Raw genomic sequence first — 8,839 nt, 5'->3', positions numbered from 1 at the left:
AACATTGCATAATTCCTGTAAATTTCTAGTTATTTTCAAATACAAAGTTAACACTTGTATTAATCAGACAAAATGGGATGAACAAACTTTTGCCTTCCCAGGAAGGAAGAGTTAGGTCATCCTGGGAGAGTACCTGATATAGCTGGGTCATGGGAAGACCACAATGATGGGCGATGGTGTGTGAATCAATGTGCAGTTGGATGAAGGATCGTCCAACTCCAGCTTGTGTCTGAAATGGCACCTGGACTTGATTCCCAGCATTATGAAATGCACGAGTAGGGCAGTGCACACAATGAGAAACTGTTATGGAAAATTCTGGAGCAAACCAAGCATTTCTGATTTTTTTCTTCATTCTTTACCTTATGTTACACAGAAAAGAGATTTAGACACCTAGGACCATTGTGTTATGGCACTATTTGGCAAACATGTGTCTGAAACAATCTCTGAAGCCCAATGGCATTTTCCACCATATGAGTTTCTTTTTGTGGCTCACAGCTTGTAGCAAGAGTCTGAGCATGAGTTAGGGGTATGAGAGTTGGCAAATGGCAACTGATGTGTGGGAGTAGGAGATGGCTCAGTCAGCTCACACATTTCCCTGAGGACCCTCAGGGCAAAAATCTCACAGGCTCAACAGTGCACTATGACAAGGGAAAAAGTAATAAAATGGCTTTGTAGAGTTTGTAAGATAAGGCACAGTGGTGATTTGGGTGCCTTCAAAGATGCTTGCAGTCTTTGGATAAAGGCATATATTTCAATTTTTGATACTTTTTAAATCTATGGTATAAAATGTTATTGATAAATACATCTCTTAAAGAGCTGAATGAGGCCCTTTTTAGTTTTGCATATCCATGAATACCATTTATTCCTACAATGAGGCAGGTTTATTCATGTTTTTCATCTCTATAGATGTAAACCCTGAAAATACTGGTCACATGAATGTGCAGATGGGAAAAGAGTGAGTGTATGGCAGCGATGTCACTCGATTCTTTGAATTCCCCTAGGTACCAGCTAAAAATGACATTGTGATCTGTCACTCCAAATTATTTTTTGTACCATTTCAGCTTTTATTAATAAAACAGAAAGCTAAACTCAAGGCAACTGCTTTGTTCTTGCATCTGATCTGACCATATACTGGAGAAGTGATTCTTTATGAGGACTTAACTTTCAATATACAGACAGGTTCCATCAAAAGTGGGATATTGCAATATCTAATAAGGTTAGGTAAATGAAATTAAAAGAAGAACAAATTAAATATTAAAAATCACAGGAATCTCTCTCTCAAATATCAGGGGCTTCCTATGACAGTCTTCAATGTGTTCATCAAGATCAATCATATTGCTCTACCCCCAAAGGAAAAAACTGAGGGAACTCATGGGTAATTTTCACAGCTTCATTGTAAAGTCCAAGATCAAAAGGATGGTTATCTTCTTTAAACTGGATATATGATGTATACATTATGGTTGCCTTGGCCGTTACTCTTCCAGCTACTTCCACGATTCCAGAGATTTCTTCATCAAGGGGCTCCATCAACTCAATGGTTCCATTTTTTCCTTCTCCATCTGAAAGTATAAACATTTTTCCAATGGGATGAATCTTTTCCAGCCTCCTTATGAAGCAGACTGCCCAGTCGATGAACTGAGCTAGCGTGCTGGTGTTGACGGACGACCTGGGCAACACCATGACATCCACCATGATTGCAGTGCGAGACTTGCAGGCAGCAGGAAACAGACCATTCCAAATTATTTTTAATGATTTATCATCCCCAGCTGAATTAGGTCCTTTGATGTTATCCAAAGCAAGGAATCAGAAACCACTTCTTATAGAAAAAAGTGTGTGTACCACAAAATATTACTTTCAATTATTTTTTTGGTGTCTAGAGATTAGTACACAGAGCCAATGTTGTGTAAGATCTGAAGGGTGACATGCATGCCTCTGTCTTTATAAATTGGAATAAGAATGTTCATTTCAGGCAAAATGGGACATGACAACCAGTGTCACCACATGATATATCCTTTGTGACACTGTTTGTGGACCTTATGATCCAGAAGTGATGTCTTAAATTTTTCCATGTCCCATGTATATGTTAAGCCCTAGAGAATCCCTGGGATTTTAACCTCAACCAAAAGGACACATGTGACCAGTGTCTCCTGCTGTGAACACGAGCCCAGAGACCCTGTGTGGCTTGGGGATAACTAATATCTGTCTCCACCCCCCACTCTCTTATACCTTTAGTTCCAGTACTCAGTGTTTGGAATTTAAAATCACAAAAGCCATTTCAATGTGATAATAAAACAACGAATTAAGTGACTGAAAAGTACTATGGGGAAAATTTTAACTGAGAGAAACCCCATTTTAACATGAGAGAAATCCCAAAGAGACTAAAGCCAAATTCTGAAGCACACTTTGTTCCCACTTAGGATACATAAACATTCCTCATTGGCGGAGTCAGTTACATTTGGTTGATATTTGAATAGGGAGTGAGCTGATTTATTGTGTTTGACATTTTACTTGTATATTTTCCTTTTTGTTACATAAACGTGACAGCTGACATTACTGCCAGATACTATGCTGAGTGTTTTTCCTTTATTAATTCATTTATCATAAAATAAATCCTATGAGGTAAGCACTATTGTTATCACCTTATTTTGCAGATGAAGCACCAGCCCAAGAGGGTCAGCATCTTGCTGATGTGCCCACAAGTAGAAAGTACAACACCTGAGCTTGAACCCAGTTGTCTGACCCTAAAGTTGGGCCCTTACAATGTACTGCTCACACTGCTCAATGAATGAATACATTCTACTTTGTAAGACCCAGCATTTCAGAACCCAACACACAGTGTAAAACTGCCTGTTGAGGATTCTGAACGGGGCTGGACTGGATTTGTAAAATAATTTGAGAAGAGCGGACTTCCTTAAATGTTCTACTATTTTCGTCAGGAACAAAGTGTGTGCCTCTATTTTTTAAGATTCCTTTTTACATCTGTAAGTAAATTTTCATTATTTGATCCTTAAAGTTTGCATTTCCACTTAGGTTACTCCAACATATTTCTGTTGCTGCTATTGTTCTGTTGCTAATGGCATCTTTTTTTCCATGATGTTGAATAGTATTAGCAGGTTTATAGGAAAGTCATTGATGTTTACAAGCTAATCTTATATTCAGCTACCTAATGAACTTTTGTCAGTCCTAATACATTTTTTCAGTAGATCATCTTAGATTTATTCCCCTTGATCGACTATCTATATGTGGTGACAGTTCCATTGAATCATTTTTTTCTGACTGTTTTCTTGCTGAAAGAGAATGTTTTTAACAAGATGTTTCCCTTTTTTCAATAGCCTTTATGGATTTAAAGAAGTGTTAGGTTCACAGAAAAACCAAGCAGAGCATACAGAGTCCCGATGTGCCCCTCACCTCCACACATGCACTGCCTCCCACACCATCAATAACCACACCTGATGGTATATTTGTTACAATTGGTGAACCTATCCTGACACATCCTTATCACTCAAGGTCAGTAATTCACATTATATTTCACTCAGGTAGTAATTTGATGGGTTTCGACAGATAGATAATGACAGGTATCCAGCATCATAGTCTCATACAGAGTAGTGTTGCCAGCCTGCATATCCTCCGTACTCTGCATATTCATCCTTCTTGCCTCCCCAACCCACAAAAGCCTCAGATCTTTTATTGTCTCCATAATTTTGCCTTCCCAGGATGTCATAGAGTTGTAATCATACACTAGGCAGCTCTTCACGTTGGCTTCTCTTACTTAGTAATATTTATGTAAGGCTCTTCCATGCCTTTTCATGGCTTACAGCTCATCTTTAAGAGATCAATTCCTGGGCGCCTGGGTGGCTCAGTTGGTTAAGCGACTGCCTTCAGCTCAGGTCATGATCCTGGAGTCCCGGGATCGAGTCCCACATCAGGCTCCCTGCTCGGCGGGGAGTCTGCTTCTCCCTCTGACCCTCCCCTCCTCATGCTCTCTCTCTCTCATTCTCTCTCTCTCAAATAAATAAATAAAATCTTTAAAAAAAAAAAAAGAGATCAATTCCTTAGAATTTTACAGCTATATCCCATCGTTGGAAGGTACCACACTTTCTTTATCCATTGACATACTAAAGGAAATCTTGATTGCTTCCAAATTTGGGCAACTATGAATGAAAGTGCCATGAACATCACGTGCAGATTTCGTGTAGCCGTGTTTTCAGCTACTTCGCATGAATACCAAGAAACTCAATTGCTGGATCGTACTGTAAGACTATATTTATTTGATAAGAAACTGCTAAACTGTTTTCCAAAGTACCTGTATCATTTGGCATTCCCACAGGCAGTGAATGAGAGCTGCTGTTACTCCACATCCCCAACAGCATTTGCTGTTGTCAGTAAATTACCTTTTTAAAAAGTAAAAGAAGTGGCGCCTGGATGGCTCAGTTAGTTAAGTGGCAGACTCTTGGTTTCAGCTCAGGTCGTGATATTGGGGATGAGATCTGGCCCCTGGTCAGACTAGGTCTCATCGGGGAGTCTGTTAGAGATTCTCTCTCTCCCTCTGGACCCTTCCCCCACCTCTCTAAAATAAATGGATAAATCTATTTTTAAAAAGTAAACAAAGAAGAGAACTGGAGAGAGAGATGAAGAAAGTGAAGATCATCAGAAGAATTCAGTTGAGTCAGAAACTGATGCAAGCAGAGAACTTCACTGTCATCTACCTCTGTTCCATCTGACATGTCACCACCTCCAGCCACCCCCAACTGAAAGCACCAATTTGTTACTTTTTAATTCACATAACGTCTTGCCTGAACTAGACCTACTGGCTTCCAAACTGAACAAGATTGAGCAAGTTTCTTACCTTCTGCAAGTTAGTTGACTCAACTGTTAAACAGGAAACCTAATGGCTTGTAGATTTGGAGCAATGATTGAAGATGATAAATTATGTTTCCACATTCTCTGGCCATAGATAGCAAGCAAAATTACTGCTACTCATTTTCTTGCTACTATTATTATTGGCTACAGGAGGGTTTGCAACCCAAAGAAACTGTACGGAGGATTACAATGGTATGTTTCCAGATATCATCAACCCACTGTTAATGTGATGACATGATTTTCATTGAAGATGATATTTTACTTCCCCCAGCTCTGGCAACCACCATTTACTCACTATTTCTGTGAAACTGACACTCTAAGAACCTCATATTAGTGGAATCATACAGTATTTTCTTTCCTTTTTTTTTTTTTGCTGAGTTCTTTTTAATTTTTTTATTTTATTATGTTATGTTAATCACCATACATTACATCATCTAAGATATCTTTTCATGTTGATTTATACAGATTTTTTTATTGTGTTATGTTAATCACCATACATTACATCTTTAGTTTTTGATGTAGTGATCCATGATTCATTGTTTGCGTATAACACCCAGTGCTCCATTCAATACGTGCCCTCTTTAATACCCATCACCAGGCTAACCCATCCCCCCACCACCTTCCCCTCTAGAATCCTTAGTTTTTTTCTCAGAGTCCATAGTCTCTCATGGTTCGTCTCCCCCTCCGATTTCCGCCCCTTCATTTTTCCCTTCCTACCTATCTTCTTTTTTTTTTTAACATATAATGTATTATTTGTTTCAGAGGTACAGGTCTGTGATTCAACAGTCTTACACAGTCCACAGCACCCACCATAGCACATACCCTCCCCAATGTCTATCACCCAGCCACTCCATCCCTCCCACCCCCCACCACTCCAGCAACCCTCAGTTTGTTTCCTGAGATTAAGAACTCCTCATATCAGGGACACCTGGGTGGCTCAGTTGGTTAAGCGGCTGCCTTTGGCCCCGGTCGTGATCCCAGGGTCCTGGGATCGAGTCCCACATTGGGCTCCTTGCTCAGCAGAGAGCCTGCTTCTCCCTCTCTCTCCCTCTGCTTGTGCTCTCTCTGTCAAATAAATAAAATCTTTAAAAAAAAAAAAAAAGAACTCCTCCTATCAGTGAGGTCATATGATACACGTCTTTCTCTGATTGACTTATTTTGCTCAGCATAATACCCTCTAGTTCCAACCACGTCATTGCAAATGGCAAGATTTCATTCCTTTTGATGGCTGCATAATATTCCATTGTATATATATACCACATCTTCTTTATCCATTCATCTGTCGATGGACATCTTGGCTCTTTCCATAGTTTGGCTATTGTGGACATTGCTGCTATAAACATCGGGGTGCACGTACCCCTTCGGATCACTACATTTGTTTCTTTGGGGTAAATACCCAGTAATGCAATTGCTGGGTCATATGGTAGCTCTATTTTCAACTTCTTGAAGAACCCCCATACTGTTTTCCAGAGTGGCTGCACCAGCTTGCATTCCCATCAACGTGTAGGAGGGTTCCCCTTTCTCTGCATCCTCGCCAACATCTGTTGTTTCCTGACTTGTTAATTTTAGCCATTCTGACTGGTGTGAGGTGGTATCTCATTGAGGTTTTGATTTGGATTTCCCTGATGCCAAGCGATGTTGAGCATTTTTTCATGTGTCTGTTGGCCATTTGGATGTCTTCTTTGGAAAAATGTCTGTTCCTGTCTTCTGCCCATTTCTTGATTGGATTATTTGTTCTTTGGGTGTTGAGTTTGATAAGTTCTTTATAGATTTTGGATACTAGCTCTTTATCTGATATGTCACTTGCAAATATCTTCTCCCATTCTGTCGGTTGTCTTTTGGTTTTGTTGACTGTTTCTTTTGCTGTGCAAAAGCTTTTTATCTCGATGAAGTCCCAATAGTTCATTTTTGCCCTTGCTTCCCTTGCCTTTGGCAATGTTTATAGGAAGAAGATGCTGCTGCTGACATCGAAGAGGTTGCTGCCTGTGTTCTCCTTTAGGATTTTGAGGGATTCCTGTCTCACATTGAGGTCTTTCAACCATTTTGAGTCTATTTTTGTGTGCAGTGTAAGGAAATGGTCCAGTTTCATTCTTCTGCATGTGGCTGTCCAATTTTCCCACCACCATTTGTTGAAGAGACTGTCTTTTTTCCATTGGACATTCTTTCCTGCTTTGTCGAAGATTAGGTGACCATAGAGTTGAGGGTCCATTTCTGGGCTCTCTAGTCTGTTCCATTGATCTATTTTCTCTTTTTACTGGCTTCTTTCCCTTAGTCTACAGTCCTCAAGTATCACCCATGCTGTAGCACTTGACAAGCTTTCCTTGCTTTATATGGCTGAATGTGAATAATCCTACATTATATGTATGTACCATATTTTCTTTATCTATTCATCTACCCATGAACACTGGGTTCTTTCCACCTCTTGGCTATTGTGGATAATGCTGCTATAAATATGGGTATGTAAATATGTGTTTGAGACCCCGCTTTCGATTCTTTTGCACAGGTACTGAGAGGTGAACTCGATTGATCATATTAACTTTCCTTTTAATTTTTGGAGGGATTTCGAGGCTTTTTTCCTCAGAGGCTGCACCATTTTACATTCCCACCAAAATGCACAAGGGTTCCTATTGCTCCACATCCCTGCCAACACTTGTTCTTTCTCTCTCTCTCTTTTTTTTACAGTAGCCATCATAATGGGTGTGAAAAACCCATGTGATTTTGGTGAGAGATCTAAAACCCAGCATGAAAGCACTAGTGCCAATAAACCTAGATGTGTCTCACCCCACCCACTATTCTGCCCCCACATCCCACAGAGTACAATGGAAACTCTCCTTGATTTGGCCCATCCTGTCTCTCCAGTCACAATGCCTTTCTTCTGCCACCATGCACTGTTGTATGTATTGTATGTTTTAGGGTAACCTAGGTACCTGATATTCCCAAGGAACATGATTTATGCCCTCTTGTCTCCCCTCATGCTGTTCCTTGGGATCCCTCCTCCAGCCATTTCTTCAAGTCAAAATTCTATATACACTTGAATGGCTCTCCCATATGCTCCTCTGGATAACCAGACTGACCTTCCCATGCCTTTAGTAAGAATCTTCCACAGCTCCCCTGTGTTTCCACAGAGCAGAATGCTCATAATTGGGGAGAGGCAGAGGAAGAGCCAGTATGGGGAGATCTATTGCCTGGATCCTGATGACACCGAGGTGTGATCCTTCCAGTTGACAAGTAAAACTAACGAGGAGCTTCTTTTTCTCCATATAGAGCCTGATTTGATTTTAAATATCTTTTGATATTTTTTAAAATATTAGCTTAGAACAAGAAATTAGTATTGGGGAGGTAGTCTTCCTCTTGGCATTGTCTTCTCTTGGGATACCAAAAACCACTCATTCTTCTCACTGGGATCACTATGCTACTAACCTTTCTCCCTCACCTGCCCAAAGGGATACTTGGCATACCGGGCATCTATTCACACTGAAGATACACCTTAACCAAGTTTAGTGGTTTGGTGATTCATATTCATCATTTATCCCAAGTATATTTGCTTTTCCTTTCCTGTATGCCAGGCATTATGCTAAGTAAAGATGAGCAAAACCAGAAGTTGACCCGGCATGTCAGGAGCTAATGCCCGGGGGCGGGGGGGAGGGGGGGGGAGGACAGGCTTGCATCAATTAACTGACTATAGATTTGTAAAACTACAACCTCCGTTTTTGCTACAAAGGAGAGGTGCATGCTGCCAGCAGTGCTATGAACAGGAATTTTGACCAAGTCATTGGGGTCTGTGACACTGATGGATGGCATGAGCACTCAATGAGGAAGCTAGGGCTGGAAGCCAGGCCCATGGCCTAACCACATGTTTATTTGGGCAGCACCAGGGAGGCTCTCTAGGTATAAGTAGCTCTGGGCTCCCCAGTCTCCTGAATTCAGCTCCTAATTGCTCACCTTTCAATAAAGCTGAAAACTCAAAGGAAAATACAAA

General features: G+C 40.6%; 1 pseudogene; it reads right to left on the bottom strand.

The window, feature by feature from the left end:
* Window positions 1-1,040: 1,040 nt before the first annotated feature.
* Window positions 1,041-1,698, bottom strand: LOC118554581 (replication protein A 14 kDa subunit pseudogene; annotated as a pseudogene).
* Window positions 1,699-8,839: the final 7,141 nt, after the last annotated feature.

The sequence above is a fragment of the Halichoerus grypus genome, chromosome 11 (assembly GCF_964656455.1).
Source record: "Halichoerus grypus chromosome 11, mHalGry1.hap1.1, whole genome shotgun sequence".
NCBI lineage: Eukaryota > Metazoa > Chordata > Mammalia > Carnivora > Phocidae > Halichoerus > Halichoerus grypus.
The sequence above is the reverse complement of the archived record's forward strand: the minus strand, read 5'-3'. Positions and strand labels throughout refer to the sequence as shown.